The following is a 21,561-nucleotide window of genomic DNA, read 5'->3' as shown; positions in this document are numbered from 1 at the left end:
CAACTTATGAAACGCTAACTTAGAATTTGTCTCTGCACATTACACATACCAAAATGCAAACATAACCCATACATTGCAAGAACAAAGCCAGAACTATCTAACTAACAGAAATATCGCAGACCAAAAATAATTCTATATTTTGACATTTCTGACATTGTTGCCTGTCAATGTGATCATAAATTAAATAACCTTTAAATCATTAAAATTTCTCTGTTGCTTTATTCTACACTATTTAGAAATACAACAGAGGGTGCAATCTCCATCTTGTGTGCAATAGTAGCCATACTTCAAATGCGTTTCCATTATTTGAAAATGACTGCAGATGTGAGTAACACGCCCAACACAGATATTGAGAGTGCTCCATCTACACTGAAATCACCAGTGTGCCAGAACATTGGCTTTACTTTGAAGTACGAAAACAACACAGAAAGTCTCTGTTCTCTTTATCTTTCAAAAATGTTCTGTTCAGTCATATTGCTTGTCCAGCACCTGTTCAGCCTGAATGTAGGCAACTATTCTTGAAGATTTTATTTGTTTGCAATATTTTCTTATGTACCATATATGAGAAACTCTTATAAGGCTCTATGATGACACAGACCAAATCATCATGATTAAACCACAAATAAATAATTATACAGTCTACATGTACTGCGTGCTTCAAAGTGAATGTGTGAAGCCAACCACTCACATACACTAATAAAAACCACATAATAAACATCTCACATTTTGTGTGTGTAGATGACAAAGAACAGAGCACTTATTCACTGTGAAGTGCACAGCACATGTGGACAACATATTATATTGTATATATAATAAGATCACCGACTTTTGCGGCTTAAATCAGAATAAATCAAACAGAAAACATGGAATTTGGGGGGAAAAAATGAAATGGCTATAATAGGACCCTACTCGTATTACTTGAGAATGTATATTGTGTATTAGAGAACTTTATTCTGATGAGAAATTATAATTAGCATTTTACACAAACATTTTAATACAAAATATAAATGTCTGTTATACATTTGAGTGTTGTTATATTTCGAATCGAGATTATATGAAATTGTGAACCTCATTTTGTTTATCAAACCGAATAGTGAGAAATTCATATCATCTGTTAAATCTGTAAGTGTGTAATTTCTGTGCCATTAGCGTCACCACATTTAACTGCAAAATAATCTTTGTTTAAAGCAGGGATGTGTCCGAAAACGTAAAAAAATATATTTTTTAGAGTTAGAATGATCTTTAAAACTTTATTGTTACAGTTATCATTATGGTTACAGCTCCTTGCTCCAAGCCAGGGGCAAGGGGCCAGCGCCCATGCCTGTCACTGCCAACGGGCCAGCGCCCACACCTGCCACGGCCAACGGACCAGCCCCCACGCCTGCCTGTTAAATTAATATTACTTAAGGATAAACATTATGAATGAAAATGCAAACTGTGATTTCAGATTTAATCAGATGGCCACGTTGCAGTCTCTGTTTAGTAGGCACATCTCAGAAATCTGTGCTTGTCAAAAGTAATATTAGAAGAAGAAATAATTTTAAGAATCATACAAGGCATATTTACAAAATGAAAACAATAAATAAAAAAAGGTCTTTTCATTTATTTTTGACACACTTCCGGTTTAAGCCATGCACACATCCGGTTATATCTGGATACCGATCATTTTGCCACTGCAACAGATGAACACACCTAGTTTCAAAACAGATTCCAGAAAAATCCATCTGTCTTTCATTGGTTGAACAAACAGATAGTCCCAACCCAAACACACACCATTGAGATTGCAACACAATCCCAAAGAGGTCTAAACTTTATTTTTAATAAGAGCTCCTAACGGATGACAGTTTCTACGCTTATTTTAAGATTGCATTGTGAACTGTCCTGCTGGGTAAAATAAGCACTGACTCGCTGTAATTTAACAAAGTAATTCCACATGCACTTAAGGCTATAAGGAGAGTTTTTTTTTTGGAGCTTGCAGATTCCTCTGTGTTTGATGGCTGTCACTGCTATAGATGAGAAACTTGTTGTGATTGATAATTCAGAAAAGTCCAGGCCTCATTTGAGCTCAGAAACATAATTGAGGAAGGAGAGAAGCTCCCGATTCTGACAAAGTTGACAATGACAGTATTCAAACTACGAAACCTAGCAGTATGCAATTTAAAGGCAATCTAAGTTTTCAAAATTATTCATGGGAAAAGTTTCATATATTTTTGGTTGAGTGTGTTCATCTATCAGTCTTCCTGTCCTCAGCAAATAGTGTTCTTAAATAATAAGACATGGGAGATGAATTTAAGGTTAAGTTTTAAGGAAAAAGTTTCTTGGAAAACTGGGACATGTTAGGTAAGGGGAGAATGGTCATTGTGATGTGTTGCGACCGTGTTCTACGTCTTTTCATATTTTCATGAGAACGCTATATCCAAGTGCAAATTTTGTGCCAGGGCAAAGCGCAACTCTGCTTGGATGGAAGTGCTCATGCTATCTGTGGATGCATACGTGCAAACTGTGGGTGTATTTTGTAAATGGAAGGTCGAATCTGGATGATTTCGAAATCGAATTTGTCATTTTTGTGAGAAATTGGTCATTGCGCTTAAGACGTCTAATAATCACATCTATTCTTAGTGCAAAGTCTGAACTCAGTCTGTGAATTTTCATTCTGGGGATTCAAAGTGCATGTTCAAACACTAGAATTACAATGGCACATGAAAAAGTGCAAGCGATATAAATAAAGACACTATAAACTGACTTATACGTATACTGTATAGTGCATTGCATAGAACTGCACCTAAGACGTAGCGGTCTTAAAATAAGGTCCATTATGTTTTAGCTGTGTTACTTCTTAAGGTAATAATGTAAGCTATGGTTTTTGGCATAGATCATGTTATTGGCTATGAGGACGATATCAAATGTACATAAACAAATGGACTGGCTTTTGTCTATGTCTTATCTAGGAAGTAAAACAAATGTGACAACTCAGTTTTATAACTCAGTCTGGGTGACAGATAATTATTATTTACTGCAGGGCATGAGATCAGCACGAGGTGAGGGTCAGAGTGAGGACTAAGAGGTGAACTACACCCCGAGAAAGGGACAAAAAAAGGCCAGACAAAGTGAGAGTGACAAAAAATAGAACATTTAATTATTTGGTTATCCATCCCCAAATATACACACACACACACACAGTATTTTGGTGTAAATTAATCTGTCACATTGTAGAAGCAAACCAAATTAGGAAGATACCTACAGTACACGAACAGGTTGCGTGACAATGCCCTCATCTACAAAACAAGAAAATATGCAACATTAAATACATATTACCTTGCAATGAGGATAAACATGGTTTAAACTGACAACAATGTTTGTTTGTGTGGTGAATTACTGGCTGCAAAGATAAATATTTTTTTTAAAGGCGCATTCAGTAATGTTTTGGCCAATTGCAAAAATTTAAATAGTAATAGTAGAATAATATTTTTAAATATGTTGATCAAATAAATGTACACTCACATGAGTTGAAGACTACTCATCTGCCTTATTCTACACATGGTGCTGGATGGACATTCGTGAGTGTGAACATGTTAAGATTTGACCAACCAAACATTACAGAATAAATGAATCACGGCTGACTGCAAATAGTGCATTTTTACAATGACATTGGTAACAAGAACTTTTTTGTATGATGCTGCATCTACACTGCTGGTGTCAGAAATTTTCGGTTTTCATTTTATATTTATCATTTTAATATTCAGTGTATGAATGTTGTAGTTAATTATTTAAATGTTTGAATTTTGGGTCAAATTTGTTTTCTTTTGTGGAATAAATGTCTCAGTCCTGAGGCAACAAGTCAATTAAAGGAATGTTCTGATCAATTGACAGCATGTGGCAAAATGTTGCTTAATGAAAAAATGTATTTCAATTAGTCAAAATAATTTTTGTGTTAATTATTATGCAAAAAATGCAGTCAATTAGTCTTACCTTGTATTAAACCCAAAACATCACTGGAGCTATCAGTACATATAAACATTTGTTTAAGCGTGTTTCTGAGAGTGTCATATATTCTAGTCCTGTCACAATCATTAAATCATTGTCTAATCGCTGATATTTATTTGATCTAATCACGTTTATTTGAGATAACCAAAATTATTGTGCTCTTTAAATTTCAGTCACATTTTACTGTCCAAATAAGGATATGAATGTCATGTTTGAGCGTCTCATTCACTTGAACTCTGACCATCTCACTGAGCCTCACCAAGTGCAGATCCTGAAGAGCACATGTTTTAGGATTAGGATTGAAGTGCTAAAAAAGTTACAAATATAGATCTATTAATGAATCCATTGGAGTCGTATGGATTAATTTTATGATTGCTAAATGTGCTTTTTGGAGCTTCAAAATTTTGGCACCCATTCACCTGCCCTATGGACCAACAGAGCTGAAATAGTCTTCCAAAAATCTTTGTTTGTGTTTTGCTGAAGAAAGAAGGACATGCACATCTGGGATGGCATGAGGGTGAGTAAATGATGCGATCATTAACATTTTTGGGTGAACTATTCCTTTAAAGATTGTGTAATGGTAAATGTTATTTGACGTTGTGGGTTAATACACGCAGTGTTAATAACACGCAGTAACAGGAGCCTTGTGTCACCACTCTGACCTAAAATCACCTGTTTTTATGGGCATAATGTTCAGCTGGAAGCTCAGGGAAACCAGTCCTTGCTTGTTAATGTGCTCTAACATAATGTAATGACCCAGCAGATAAATGTTGTCATGACAGAACTTGAGTGTTTCAGTGGGGATTAGACATCAGTCTAGAGAAGACAGATCAAGTGTGTGTGTGCTTGACAAGAGCTTGAGGAAGAGCATTGGGAAAGGGGAGATCATGTTCTATTATTTTCCCTTCACAGACGTAATAGCTCTCATTCTGAGCTGAATTGAATTGGGCAGTAATTTTTTGCAGATGAGTGAACCGCTTGATACAAATCACTCTGACTCATATGAGAATATGTAACTGGCTTACGCCTTTTTAGCGTGCATGTATGATTTGTGTAACATTATTTTTGTTTAAAAGTGAGAGAAACTAGATTAGCTGAAACCTATTTTACTGTTCTAAGATTATTATAATATAATATAATATAATATAATATAATATAATATAATATAATATAATATAATATATTTTTAAACTGGATGTGTGAGCTGGAAACTGAGAAAACCATCATCTTCCATTGCCAGAAGTGATGTAATTATGTCAATATTTCAACTTAAGAGTGTATTATCATGCATTAAGTTACTGCTAGTAACATTAACTTATCCTATTACAACTTGTATTCCAAAGCATATTTTTATTTGAATTGTTGTCATACTTGGATAACAGGATACATCACATTGAGACAAACAAAGGGTATTTATTATGAAAATTGTGGTGGTATTAATAATAATTGTAAAAAATATATGCATTCAATGATCCCAATATAAACAAACAGTAAACATCAGCTCCCTTTCTAGACTGTCACTTCAACACTGCTTCTGTAGCTGATGCTATGGGATCTTCTCAAATTAAGCCAATTTCATTGGCATATGGCACTTTGCGCACTGACCCTGATTCAAGCATCATCAAGGCAAAGTGAACTGGAGCACAGTGCCATTTCTGAACTGATTATTTTCTTCTCCCTGTGTGTGCTCCAAAGAACATAGTGTCCTTTGAATACTTCTGTGTTCTGCTTTGTTGCATTGTGTGGATATTGTATTTATTTTTCAGTAAATAAGAAATTAAATAGCTTTTTGCTCAACAACGTCTTGTTATAGATGGCTTTTTGCATGTATTTCCCACCATGCAAGCAATATATTTAACTATTTGATGGGCATGGGCATTGTGTTGTTTTCCTGGGTCAAGTCCATGCAGAAGCGACACACACTGAGACTGACTGCAGTCACTGTGAATGAATTAAACTCAAGAGGCAGAGTTTAACAGGCAGAGTGCTTCGTGCTCGCCTCGCTTGCTTCTGGGAGTCAGCACTCACGAAAAAAAAAAGATCGTTCGTGGGGCTCTTGCATGGATTTGGCTGAGGAGCAAGAGACAGGTTGATCCCTTTCTCTCACTCTCTCCCCAAACCCAGCCGGTCCTTCACATGATCTCGAAGCGCGTTCCGATGATTCTTCGGATCATGAGGTGGATCGCGATTCTCTTCCCGCCTCCGAGCTTTCCGTCCGCGATAAAAAATCTACGGAGGAATTGCTCGATGTTGTTACTCGTGCGGTTGCCAGATTGGACTGGCCACGCAAAAAAGAGACCCCCAAACGCTCCTAATTAGGGGATAGATTTTATCTTCCAGTCTAAGACAGGGAACGCCTCATGGGTCCCTTCCCTTCTTTGATAACCTCCATGAAGAGCTTTTTCGCTCATGGAGAACCCCTAAAAATTATATATATATATATATATATATATATATATATATATATATATATATATATATATATATATTACTTCCCGTGTTCACATACCCTCGACGTCATTATATTCGACTATTGTGGGTCGGGTGTATTCAATGATGCCGCCGGTCGAAGAGACGCTTGCGGGCTATCTCTCGCCGGGCTCGGCATCGTCACTTAAGAAGCCCTCTCTCCCCTCAAAGCCTTGTAGGACAACCTCCACTTTAGTGGGAAGGGCTTATCAACCAGCAGGTCAAGGTTGCACTGTTATCAGTATCAACGATTTCCAGGTCTCAGAGCGACCGGGGTCGTTCCACGTTTTCCCCCGTGGGTCAAAAAAAAAAAAAAGTTGATGGAGTTTCTTGCTCAGGCTGTCAAAAACTGCAGCACGCATGACGTAGTTACATAAAGCCCATTGCACTGCAACTGGATTCAGTTTATCATGGCGTACTGAGATTCATTACAGGGTGCAAACCCTTTACACATTGTTGCACTCTGTATGATCTGGTCCAGTGGCCCTCCCTTGCTCAGCGCAGGCTAACCCGGTGGCGATTGTTTATATATAAATCCATTATTGGGACATTGCCCCCTTATTTATGTAGGCTTATGTCCTTCAAGCCCATCATTCGCTCTCTGCGGTCTAATGATAATCTCCACATGATTATGCCTAGGGCTCGAACAGAGTTAGGGAAGCAAGCATTTAGAATTTCTGCTCCATCAGCGTGGAACCTATTACAGAATGACATAAAACTTGATAACTTGGTCTCCTTTGGTCACTTTAAGAGGCTAGTAAAGTATTGGGAAGCAGGCACAATGTGCACATGTCCCTGCTTCCCAAATTAGGATAAGTCTGTTGTATTGTAATTTGTTACATTGTATCTCTAACTGTTGTAAGGCCATTGTATTTTTTTTTATTTTTTTTTAAGCGTGGCTGTTTTGTATTGTTAATGTATTATGTTTTGCATGTTTATTGTATATTTTGTATTTTATGTGAAACTTTTATTGTGGCCTTCTTGGCCAGGGCTCCTTCGTAAAAGAGACTTGTTCTCAAAGCATTTCCCTGGTTAAATAAGGGTTAAATAAAAAAAAAATAAAAAAAAATGTCCTTGACCAGCAAGCCATGCAGCTCAGGAAAGTCAGACACCGAACGTTGGGACGCAGAGTCATCGTTTGATGCACCCGAGCGTTCTTGACTTGACGAACAGTTGTTACTGAATTGCCATGACTCTTGAGTCCCACCGTTATTTGCAATCTAGTTGCAATCAAAATAAATCATATTAAGAATCACATAACATCAGCATAAATTTCCATCTCCACTCTGCCATCAGAGTTCAAGCTTGTAATTTAATTAACAGAAACAGAACTGTAGAAAAGTAGGTTGCTCAAATATGTGGCTGCTTCAAAACTAGATACAAGAGAACTGTGATTATTGCACTTTTAGGAAACCTCTAAACATTCTCTCCATGGCTTTTAAAATAAATAAATAAAAACAGGTTTTGTGATGCATCACAGAGCTTCAATAAACCTGGCATTTCTCCAAATGACCTTCATATTTGGTCCTCTTCTAGACCGTGACAAAGCAAATGCTTATTAGGTGACATTTACCTGAAAAACCCAGCCGACGATAGCTCTGCTGGAAAACACAATCACACATTCAGGAGAAGTTTGGCACGTATGGTCATACAGACAAACTGGTAGATAAGATACCTTTGAAATCTGACTGTTTTCAAAGCTTAGGCTCACACCCACCCACACATACACACACACACACACACACACACACACACACACACACACACACACACACGCTCACACATACACACACATACACACACACACACACACACACACACACACACACACACACACACACACACACACACACACACACACACACACATGTTGTGTTTCCATGTTTTATGGGGACTTTCCATAGACATAATGGTTTTTATACTGTACAAACTTTATATTCTATCACCTAAACCTAACCCAACCCCTAAACCTAACCCTCACAGAAAACATTCTGCATTTTTAAATTTTCAAAAAACATAATTTAGTATGATTTATAAGCTGTTTTCCTCATGGGGACCGACAAAATGTCCCCACAAGGTCAAACATTTCGGGTTTTACTATCCTTATGGGGACATTTGGTCCCCACAAAGTGATAAATACATGCTCACACACACACACACACACACACACACACACACACACACACACACTCCCTGACTAAAGTGATTCCTGCAAGCTCCCTCATTGCCAAAATAGGAGAACTGCTCCAAATCCATAACCCTTTTCTATTCACAGGCAGTATGTTTACATACAATCTGAAAGTTTGATTTCAGTCAGACTAAAACACAAATTTTGTCTTTTAAAAATCTAATGAAAATGCTTAAGTCTGACTAAAATTATACCAGTCCAATTTGTGCAAAGTCAGACAAACAGAGCTAGATAATGACCTAGCAATTGCAGGCTTCGTCCAGCATTTACTGTATACTTGTTTAAAAAGACCACAATCGGCCTCTGCATTGTGTGCATGCAATAAACACTTCCTCAGCTGACCTACTTATTTCAAATATTCAATTTCGCATTGTGACATGTATAATTGGACAGACAGATGAAAACTGTAGCATGCAACATAGAACCCTATGGTAGCTTGATCATGTAATGTCTATTTCATTTCAGAGCATTGGTGAGCAACCTCTACCCTCTTCCAAAAGAGGTGCATAGTCAAAAATCAACAAACTAATTATTTAGCTGTCTGCATATTAAACTGGGATAAATAGGGTTCATAAAGATGCTTCAAAGTTAAATTCAAGGATTTTCAAGCACATTTTTATTTGTTTTCCAGGACTATGCTTTAATACATGGAGTGGTGGTGGCGTAGTGGCTAAAGTGCAGGGCTGTTAATCAGAAGGTCACAGGTTCTAACCCCACAGCCACCACCATTGTGTCCTTGAGCAAGGCACTTAACTCCAGGTTGTTCCAGGGGGGATTGTCCCTGTAATAAGGGCTCTGTAAGTCGCTTTGGATAAAAGCGTCTGCCAAATGCATAAATGTAAATGTAATGTAAATGTAATACATAAACTAATTATTTATTTGTTAATATTAAATACAAATATTTTATACATTCTGTTAATTTATTTTTTAATAAAACACCCCTTATTACAAGTACAACATATCTCAATGGGCATCTTTAACTACAAATTCTCAGAGTAACAATTCTTGGTTCATTCATGACGAAATTGATGTGCAGTTGTAGTGTGCACTTAAAACGCACTACATTTTCCAACAAAAGTGAATAACTGGGTCCATAAAAGTTCATATGACTCATGTGCTATGTTCCATGTTTATGATTATGTGAGGAACTGACCGAAATTGCAAATGGGTTATTTTGAAAAAATTTTGACTTTCCAACTTACAAAACTTAAAATGTACCATTCAATTCAGTTTTAGCCTATAAATGCTGAGGGTAAACATTTTGTAATATGTTGACATTATTATCCATCTTTCGGATGGGATGTTAAACCGATGTCCTGACTCTCTGTTGTCAGTGAAAATCCCAGGGCACTTCTCGTAAGAGTAGGGATATAGCCCCGTTGTCCTGGCCAATTTCTAGCACCTCTTGGAAATGGAAATCATTTAGTTTTTAGTACCAGTTATTAAGTTACTGTGTGAAAATGTGGTGCCATTATAAAAAGTGTGGCAAGCATATATCTCTGATTTAAATTGGGGTTCTCACAAAATAGCACTGCATGGGTGACTGATGAGAGATTGAAAGTATCTGGAAAGCACATAATCACTCAAACTGCAAATCACTCAAACTGTCTCTGTCACTTTTTTTTTTTTCTTTTTTTTTTTTACTAATTCCAGGATAATATAATTCAAAGCACAATGTTTTAAATTTACACTAAATAATTAAAAACTGTAAATATGAAAAAGTTTACTAGATTTACGTTGCTAATTAAGGCGGGAACGCATCATCACAGGTCTGTGAAAAGGGTCCATTAACTTTAGAAATTTAGGTGGTTCCTAAACCATAGGATGGCCAGACGCCCTGTTTTTCCCAGGACAATGCTGTATTTAAGCACTTTTTCTTGTGTCCCGACTTATTCTGAATAAATCGTGTTTTGTCCTGTATCGCCTATGTGGCTTCCTCAGTCACGTGAGTATTCTAATTAAAGGTAGCCAAGGATACGGCTTGTAAAATCAATAAAATCACACCGTGTTATTTGAAGTACATGATTGGATCAAATCACAATCCCCTATCAATAGTTGTCCAGATAGTGACTTGATTGAAGAGTCAGTTTAAAAACCAGTTGACTTGAAAAAGCACACAGATGAAATTGCGGCTGGAAAAATGTCAAGGAAGCGTGCACGTACATTTAATGATAATCTTCAAAAAGAGTTAAAATTACTAAAAAAGGAGTCACACACAGAGGCTAGTAAAGTGAGGTGTGAGATTTATGGATCTTACCTCTCAACCATGGAGGCCGCACCGACATCAGACAGCATGTTCATAAAAAAAAGCATGTGGATGCTGATAAAATTAAGTGTGCTACACCAAGTGTTAGTGATTTTTTTTGTGAAGCTAAGTTCCAAATCTGACAAGGTGCACAAAAGTGAAGGACTTTTTGCTAATCATTCTGTTGAGCACGGCCATAGTTTTGGGTCGGCTGACTGCAAAATTATATGATCCGAAATGTTTTCAGCCCGCACCAAATCTGAAGCTGTCATATGCAACGTACTCGCTTTTGTGCTGCTGGACTATCAGAAATTACTGCAGCATGGCAACACATGTTTACTCTCTCTTGGTCCAGCTCTTGAAAGGATAATACACATTTTCAATGGTCTACATGCATACTTCCACAAGAAAAATGCCCAAAGTTTCTAAGAGACATTTTCACGAATCCTTGCACTAAACTTTGGATTGGCTTTGCACTCAAGCAAACAGTCACTTTTAACTGTGCACTGGAGATAGTAGAGCAAGACCAGATATCAGCCACAGAAGTGGCTTTGCACATTCATGACCTGAGAAATGTCTTGCTGGCCAGGCTGGAGGAATAATTCATACCCTCTGACATTAAAAGCAGTTGGATGCCCTGGTTGCCCTGGTTGAAGCTGGTGACATACGAGCAGATGATTTCTTTTGAGAAGTTTTGAGAAATTAACTTTTTATTCAGCATTGGTGGATTACCTCCAAAATTGGTGCTGCTCATTGGAGAACACATAAAAACTTGAGTGGACCTTACTGAGAGACAACCCGGAGTGGAAAGACATTAAGAGCAGCCTCGAACACTTCTAATCCAGAGTCCCCACTCTTGGTTTGATTGACAAAACCACGCTCTTTGATGAGTTGGCTTGCACGAAAAACATTGTCACTCGTTGCATCACTGAGTGGAGCATGAACAAGATGGCCGTGTCTGAGAGATGGACAGACATTTTTCGTCAGCTGGAGAGCAAGACCATCAACTTCGGCGTCTTAGCCAAGGTCGTGGAGTTTGTTTTATGCCTGCCTGGGACATCTGCATCTGTGGAGCGTGTTTTCTCATTAATGAATGTAGCATGAACACCGGATAAATCTTGACTCAGTATAACAGTGAATGCAATGCTTTTCAGACGTCTTAATTTTGGACTGGACTGTTCTGTATTTTACGATAAACTCTTGAAAGACACCAGTGTACACTGAGAAAAATTGCTGCCAGCAAAAGTACAAGGTGACAACAGTTACAGATTGACCTGCACCTTGGTAAGGATACATCAATTTCATTTTTGCTGGTTGGGCACTATCCCGTTTTCCACGTGTAGGAATCTGGTCATCCTACTTAACCATCACATCCAGACCACTACCCTATGCTTACCAAATATTCTGACATATATGGCAGCCGGACCTGGCCACAGATACACAGAGGATGGCTAATATCAGTAACTGTCTGTTTTTTGGGAGCCGCTCTGATTGTCCAATGACAGAGAAAAGATCCCTGGGGGAGGTCAAATACACAGCAGAGCAAAGAGGACAAACAACTATGCTGATGTAAGCTTCGTTTGCTAACCGTGTGGAAAACAAACAGCTAGATGTGAGAGTTCAATATATACAGTGTTCTAAAACAAATTAGCAATCAAGATATTACAATTTTAAATGCACATAACACACAGAAATGGAGAGATGGCCAGACACACACACACACACCTTCCCTGGTCTAACATTGATTATTGATACCTGCACACTGTCTGAAGTGATGCGTGAACTCTCATAGGACAAAAAAACTTCAGTGGTCAGAAGCACCTGCCTGCATCTTATGTGAGACTTATTGACTAACTGTCCTTGAAATACACAGAAACACACAGTCAATTTCAGTAATGATATTAGATCGAGCTTTCTGTAATAATCCAGTGCACAGCAGGCTGGCATCCCACAATTAAGTTTCCACTACATTAACTTGACATAGCATCCTACAAACGTGGTGTACATGAAGCTCTATAACAGTGAGACACTACAAATGCATTTTTCTTAGGCACAAATGTCCATAAAGTGACAATTACAACAGTGCAGACGGAACACACATACTGTGAAAATTGGACACATTGGTGTCAACTATAGACTTGTTCAATGATATGAGAATAAAACAAACAATATATTAAGCTCTTAAGCCACTTTTTATATTGTTTATCAATGCTTTATTCATCTGCCACAATAATGCAATTTATTTCAAACTGAATTTCAGTACATATTATTCAGTATATTTATTAGAGAACCTGCATATTCTATTTATAAATATTTGAGTTATTATGCATTATTTCTAAGAATTATCCTTTTGGGGGGGCCTTTCTCAGAAAATAATGATGTATGCTTTTAATTGTGATTAATTTGATTAATTTGATAAATTAACAGGCATGTCATTAATTCATTCGATAAACAATTTCATCGAATGACAGACCTATTTGAACTCATCTGTCCTTAAGATTATACTGATGTCTCATCTCTGTCAGAGATACAACAAAAAAAAAAGACTGTGCCAATTTTCTACATAGTATTTCAACACAAAACCTTGTCTTTGGGTGTAAGGTTTAGGGTAGGGAGGTAGGTTTTGTTGATTTAAAACTCAATTAAGCATTAACCTTGAACTCCTCATCTGTATGGGAAAAAGATTAACTTGATTTTAGTGCCACTCTGTGGACATTTCACCTAGAAACTGCCGCGATACAAGAAAGGAACTACGTTATATAATTCTGCAAAAACAGAATAGCTCTTACACAGTTATTTTTTGGTCATATGTACGCCAATACCTGATTTGCATAATTCATTTACTTAACAGTGTGCTATAACAATGCAAACTGTGGGAGAAGGCAGACGGGGGGTGAGGATCTAAATGCGGTTTATTTGCAAAATAACTAGACAAACACTGGAACAAATAAAACGTCCACAACGGGAAAATAAAACAAAAACACGAAAGACTTCCAAGGGGTACACAGGTTGAGGAAACATCCACGGAGGGCAACGGTAACGTTAACAAACATCTACATTCTAACATCCACATTCAACGATTGACAAGAACTGGGGAACAAACAGGGTTTAAATACACAGGGAGAGTGATGATCAAACGACAAACAGGTGAGAACAATGATTGAGTGCTGGCAGTGATGAGGGCCGGGAATTGTAGTTTATAACAGGTGACACGAGAAAGGTCAGAAATGCTGAAAGCCTGCTGTAGAACACACACAGACTGCCAGGCAGCTGTAGTAAAGAAGGAAATAATGTCAGCTAGCTTTTACGGCATCTAAAGTGCAATAACATCATGGATCGCTCGCTCACTGTCTCTCTCTAGTGCCACTATACTAACAGACTTAAGAAAAGTGATACAACTTTGCAAAGAGGGAGATATGTCCTATCTGTCTCCCCCATAGCCTTTTGGATGCATTATCATTTAAAATAAATAAATAAAATGGAACAAAATTATAATTTTTTTATTTAGTACTGCCCTGAAGAAACTATTTGACATTACAGATACTTGCATACTGCATATACCACAAGACACAACATTAACTGAAATTACACAAATGATCTTGAATGATTCTCGATGATCAATTAATGTTTTTGTAATAATTGTTCATGAGTCTTTGCTTTGTCTTGAGCAGTGAAGCTGCCCGCTTTTCTTAAAGCTACACTGCGTAATTTGTGCTCTCTAGCGACATCTGTGATTGAAATTTAAAATTGCAAGCAATTTGTGGAAGAATACTGTACATTACGTCATTCATGTTTCGACACTACTGCTCTGGCAGTTGAATCACATGATTTGAGGTTACCTGGACATCGCCTGTGTGTGATCATGACTGGAAAATATTCAGAGCCAGAGTCATAATGATTATATTAATCGATTAAACATTTAATATGAAATATTTATTGCTTAGATGAAGATAAACAACACTCTTATTTACATATTTTGAATGAATGAATTATACTTTTCTGACACTACACTCAAAGCGCTTTTACACAGAAAACAGGGGACTCTCCTGAATCACCACCAGTTGCAAGTATATTTTAATATGATTATTCATGTTAAGTGTTTTATCCATACTTATCAATTTAAGAAGTGAAACTCATGATACTGCTGATTCGAGTTCAATGTAAGACTTCATTATTTTTACATTTTTAATCTTGTAAATTAAATCACTGACGAAAACGTTTGTTGACGAAGGGTTTTTTGATTTTGTCAAAGATAATGAAATCGAGACGAAAAAGGCACATATCATGACGATAATTAAATGATTTTATTAAAGCATATTGCTGATGAAAATATGACGATAAAAATGATACTGCAAGATGTTAACCGTGCAAGAAGAAATATCTTGAGAATTTGTAAATAGAAGAAGATATTAGATATGGATTCATTTAATCCATGAATCCAGTGTGTTGGTCATTTCTCCGCTTGAGCTGCGTGAGTTGAATGCTCTAACATGCGCTGAATTAACCACTTTCAAATGGGGTAAATACCTCATTCAAATTCATCCTATTTATACATGAGATTCATCAATATATCCACAACATTTATGGAACAATTTACAGCTGATAATTTTTAAAGGACATTTTCATCAAAAGACTAAAACTAGAACAAAAAATAAATTAACACAGCAGTTGATAGCAAGTGAAATTGTAGGCTTAATAAAGTTGTAAACTAAAAACATAAAATGAGCAATAATGGGGATAAAATATACTTTATTAAACATGAAAATAACATGTACAAGAAGTAAATTTTAGAAGTCATATATAATAGTAAACATGCACAGTAACTTCCCCTGAAAACCAAGATGCATCGCGATTGTTTAACACACATGTAATGTTCGATTCATAATAAATGTCCTCCTCGATGGTTTATGTAAGAGACTACTGCTGTGTTGTCCACCCGCACCAGGACATGGCAGCCTCTCAAATACTGGAGGAAGTATTTAAGAGCTGACTTAAATTCGAGGTAGTTGATGTGCCAATCGAGCTGATGACCCTCCCATTCCCCTTGAGCTGGACAACCACTTAAGATCGCACCCCAGCCCATCAGGGAGGTGTCTGTCGTTAGCAATTTGCAACGGCAAGATGCAACTAGAGTGAGACCCAAAGTGAGGAACCGGGGTCTGAACCACATAGAACGGGTACGAAGCTTGCGGCGCGTAACCCTTATCTGCTTTAAGGGACTGGCACTTGGATGATATCCCAGGGCTTTGAGCCACAACTGAAACGATCTCATGTGCAGAAGGCCTAAAGGGATCACAGAGGACGCAGATGCCATGAGACCTAGTATTCGTTGATACTGATGAACAGTGAAAACTTGGTCTAGCCTGACTTTGCTCAGGGTGTACTGAATGGACACGATTCGAGCGGGAGACAATTGCACCCGCATCATGATCAAATTCCATACAACGCCCAGATAGGTAATTTCCTGAGTGGGAGAGAAAACGCTCTTTTTGACGTTGAGTCTCAGACCCAGAGAAATCAGATGAGCTAAGACGATATGCCTGTGCTGAACTGCCAGTTTTTGTGACTGTGCTAGTATCAGCCAGTCGTCTATGTAATTCAGAATGCGGATGCCCTGGAGTCGCAAAGGAGCCAGTGCTGCATCCATGCATTTCCTGAATGTGTGGGGTGATAGGGCTAGGCCGAATGGAAGAACCCGATATTGGAAAGCTTCAGCTCTGAAAGCGAACCTCAGGAACTTTCTGTGTTGTGGCAGAATTTCTATATGAAAATATGCATCCATGAGATCGATCTTGACCAACCAATCGTGATGTTGGATTTGAGACACAACAATCTTGACAGTTAGCATCTTGAACTTTAATGCCCTGATTGAGCGATTCAAACCTGGAAGGTCTAAAATCGGACGCAACCCCCCCCACCCTTCTTGGGAACCAGGAAGTATCTGCTGTAGTAACATGACTCTTTCTCTGGAAGGGGAACATGTTCTATGGCCCCCTTTGACCAAGAGATTTTGTAGTTCTTTCCACAGTAGACATGTTTGTTCCGGTTTCACAGTAGTGGAGACCACGCCATTGAAACGCAGAGGACGGCGATCGAATTGAATTCTGTAGCCTTTTTCTACTGTTCTTAGAACCCATATAGAAACACCTGGCAGTAGCTACCGCGTTGCCAGGTTCTCTGAGATGGTATCAATTTAGAAATTTTCTGTTGAGGTGATGTCGAGTATTCCGCATCCTGGACTAAGGAAGGAAGCAACAGAACACCCAACATTTTGCTGGAAACCTCTAACTCCCGAAACACAAGAGGTGGCGGGAATGGAGAGGTTTCGTGGGGGTATTGGAAAGGTACAGGTGAATGCTTCACACGCCCCTACCCGAGGGGGCTACCCCCACAAGGCTGGGCGCAAGACCGTCAGGGTTTTTTCTTCTTAGAAATGACTGCCCTGAGGTCTTGCTTTGGGGGATTCTGAGGGCGACGAGCCGGCCCCCAGTCTCTACGAGGGAAAGCAGGACTTGCCACGCTTTGTTTTTGAGCCTCCCTTCTAGAAGGACCAGGGCTGGGCTGGGTAGCTGACAGCCCCTCCCTCTGAGTGCGGTGAGGAAGAAATTTCCCGAAGGCTTCCTCGTGACTCTTTGCCTCCTGTAACCTGGTGATAACTACATTTATAGCGTCACCAAATAAGCCAAAAGGCTTATTTTCACCAAATAAGCCAAAAGACCTCCATGATGAGAGAGCTCATCATGGAGGTCATCAAAGAAAGGAAGGGACTGATGAGGCATTCCCTTCCCTTGGCCACCAGACAGAAATCTGTCCTCCAACTTGGAGCGTTTGGGGGTCTCTTGTTCATGTGGCCAGTCTAATTGAAGCCTGGTCACCGCATAAGTAATCACCTCAAGTAATTCCTCCGATGATTTATTAGCATGCCTGGAATGCTCGGAGGTGGGTAACTCGAAGTCCGCAGACTCAAGAGATTCATGGTCACCATCACGGGAAGGACAAGCTGGATCTGGGGAGAGAGCGAGCGATAGGGACGGACCCATCTCTCGCTCTTCAGCCAGATCCATACGAGAGCCCCATGATGGAAGTGTGTGCGCTGACTCTCGGAAGTAAGCAAGACGAGTGACTTTGACTGAGAACAGATCGCAATGCTCACTCCCGGCCTAACGCAAGAGCAGCATGCTCTTCCCCAAACATAGAAAACAAAACTGGTGTGTGTCCCGCTCAGCCATAGAGTGTAAACAAGGGAACATACACCGCTTGCTCTGTCTTTCAGTCATTTTCTCAGTTAGGAGTCATTAGCTCCTAACAGAGGAAAGTAGAAAGTTTATGACAGACTCATGAAGCACAACACACACAGAGTGATCTGAAGACAAAAGATCTGATGATGCACCTGTGACAATGATGTCTCCAGCAGAGGCTATAAATTCTGGTCAATTTCATTGACGTGTTGCACACATATTCACAGCTGGTCACACCTAAAGTTGTTCCCAAAGTGCTAAATCAGCGTCAAAGTGTAGCTTTTTGACAGGGAACAGGCAAAATGTCCGAAATAAATGTATTACATCAAATTGCATATTGCTGCGATTACATCTTTGAGCCACCAAATGCTCGGGCAGTGGTGTCAATCATGTACATCACAGTTTCAATTATTGGCAGTTTGTTGCGAAGTCCCACACAATTAAGATCTCGACCAATCATCATATAGAGAAGAGAGCTGCTAGGCAGGGCAAAAACTCACTCTTCTTGGTTTACCCACTAAGACCCTAAATTGCCTACAGTACATCTAAAATTCTGCAGCGAGGGTTCTTAATTGTAATAAAAAGTCTGCACACTTCACTCCCATTCTGCAACAGCTCCATTGGCTACCAATTACAAAAGCAACAGTTACGATTTAAATCATTGGTATTTAGAATACAGTTACATTCAAAAAGTATTTTGAGAGATTACTAAGAGATTACATTGCATTTTATTGTCATTTGTTTCATTTAATATTTAATCCTTTAAGATGGACAAATTTACAGACAGAGAAGTAATTTTGAAGTAAGTCTGGAGCACAAAAAACTTTAAATGAACCTTGTGTAAATTGTCAGCTTTACGCTTAGCTAAAATGCTATTTCTAGCCATTTTACATGCACGTTACCAGGCACGATCATATTTTTTCATCAAGAAAATTCACATCGGATTTCTTTTTTCTAGTAAGACCTTTTGATATTAGGGTCAAAATCATATTCTTGATAATACTTTTTGTATTGTTTTCCTGTAAAAATCTTAAAAAATTATTTAAAACAAGATCAATTTAATTGATCTTGTTTTAGAAACAACACTGCATAAGGTATTTAGGTTTTTCAGAGAATGCATTTTTAACATGTGTATTTTGTCTTACTGTACTAGCAGAGTTCTTATAGTCAAAACAAGTGAAAAAATCTACCAGAGAAGGAAGTAACCTAAAGTATTTAGAATAAATTACTGACCTTAATAATCTAACGGAATAAGTTACAAATGACATTTTACAGCATGTATTCTATATAGTGGAATACATTTCAAAAGTAACACTCCCAACCCTGCACATTCAATATAAGATATTGTTGATAACTTTCAAGGCTCTTCACATCCTTGCTCCTCAGTACATCAGTGAGTTGCTTCCTTATATTCCTGCTCGCACTCCACGATCTTTTGGTGCAAATTTCCTGTCTGTGCCGAAGTTCAGGTTGTTTTCAATGGGAGGCAGGACATTTATGACTGTTGCTCCTCAGCTTTGGAATGATCTCCCACAACCCCTTTGGGAACGCACCACCTTCTTCTCCTTTAAATTACATATAAAAACTCATCTCTTCACTCGTTGTTAGGGATTTATTGATTTTTTTTAATGTACGTGCTATCTGTCCATTTGATGTATTTCATGTATTTGCTCTCAATGTAAAGCTACCTTGTGTTCAAGAAAGGTGGTATATAAAATAAACTTATTATTATTATTATATAAAAAACATTGAGTAAAAGCCTAATGTCCAATAAGCAATCGGATGTACAGTAGATGCAATGAAAATGGCACTCACAAAGCTCCAATAGACTTACAGAGAAGCATGGCATCTTGGCGTAACACAATATGACAAGTTTGGAGCCTCTTGTCTGTTTAACATCAATCTTTTGCACCCTCTTATTTGAATGGTACAGGTGTATGCCACATGCTCCCATTGAAGCATGGCTTTAATGAGGCTAAATACTATATGTTGTGCCTCCACTTACTTCTATGGGTAGAAAAATACAGACTGCATTACTTGGATGAACAGCTTGATATTGATATTTTACACTAACATTCACTAATATATCGAAATGCACAAAGAGTATTATGTAATTTAAATAGATTATTTGCCCATATATTAACTCGTCATTGCTGCATTTCTTGTGATTTTTTTAAGTGGAAGCCTTCCTTTAAAGGAAGTTGAAGGGTGAGGGTCAAAATCCCTTGTCTCTTCAGATATATCAATACATATATATATATATATATATATATATATATATCCTTTTATATCAATATCTATCTGTATTCTGTTGCTTAACTTCGTTAATAAAGTGATGAATTAACTATATGCATGATCACATAATCAATTCTATTTTCTTATGCATAACTGAAATATACTTTGAATCATATGTGTGTTGAATGCTAACTAGTCTCTTTTAGGAACATTCCAGAGACTTTCTCTCTGTCCTGCACGTAGGCTGAAGGTCTTTTGGGGATAAGCTTATCTGTGAGGCTCCAGTCTCTTCGGGGCAGGGAGAATGCGTTAAACATAGGTTCCAGATGTATTCTGTGTTTGATTGTTACCTTTCCATGACTAATTATATGGTTTAAAGTCCTATGTAATAATACCTGAATAGTAGAAGTGTGATTTTCTCTTATTATTTCTTTAGGGAAGAAATGTATGTTATTTCTACCCCTCTCCTCTGCCCAAGGAGTGAATATTTTATCTCTCTGTTTTGGTTTAAATGGCCTGATAACGTGGTGCTCTGGCTCTCTTGTGCCCAGAGAAGAACTGTCGTTCGTCAGTGTTTTGTGTGTGCGTTTGACTTTCTACCCAGGTTTTGAACCCAGGGATGCACACCAGGCCGACTCGAAGACGCCCCGCGACCATCTGCGAGGTCACTTCAGGTGTAAATCTCGGGCTCGGACGACAAGTGCGCTGATTAATGTTGATAGGCCGCATAGCTGTCTATATGTTGTGACTTTATGGTCTTTTAGCCAATCAGGAGTAAAATAATGGAATGTACGTCCTTGCAAATGGTATAATTGATGTAAGATTTTGTGTAAGGTACGAGTTGGCTTTCGATCTCCTCGTGAGACTTTGCCGCTGGCTCTACCAATTTCACTGCAGACTATACTTCAGTAAATTTTTGATTCTTTAATTGAACTTCTCGACTCCTGGTCTTCTTTCTCCATATCTGGTCCGGGTTAAACTGTTATACCCCTAACAAAGTTAAGCTACCCAAGGGCACAGTGATAATAGCTCAAGTGTCACCTTGAAGTGGATTTTAGATCTCTTTTTATTTTAATTCTTTTTATTAACTTAAAAGTTACCAAAGTGCTGGGTTTTAACCTACAACCTTTTCAGTTACTGGCCGAGATCATTAACCACTAGGTTGCACCACCTCAATGGTTTGAACCTTCTGTCACCGATTA

The sequence above is a fragment of the Xyrauchen texanus genome, chromosome 11 (assembly GCF_025860055.1).
Source record: "Xyrauchen texanus isolate HMW12.3.18 chromosome 11, RBS_HiC_50CHRs, whole genome shotgun sequence".
Lineage (NCBI taxonomy): Eukaryota > Metazoa > Chordata > Actinopteri > Cypriniformes > Catostomidae > Xyrauchen > Xyrauchen texanus.
This window is presented reverse-complemented; position numbering follows the sequence as displayed.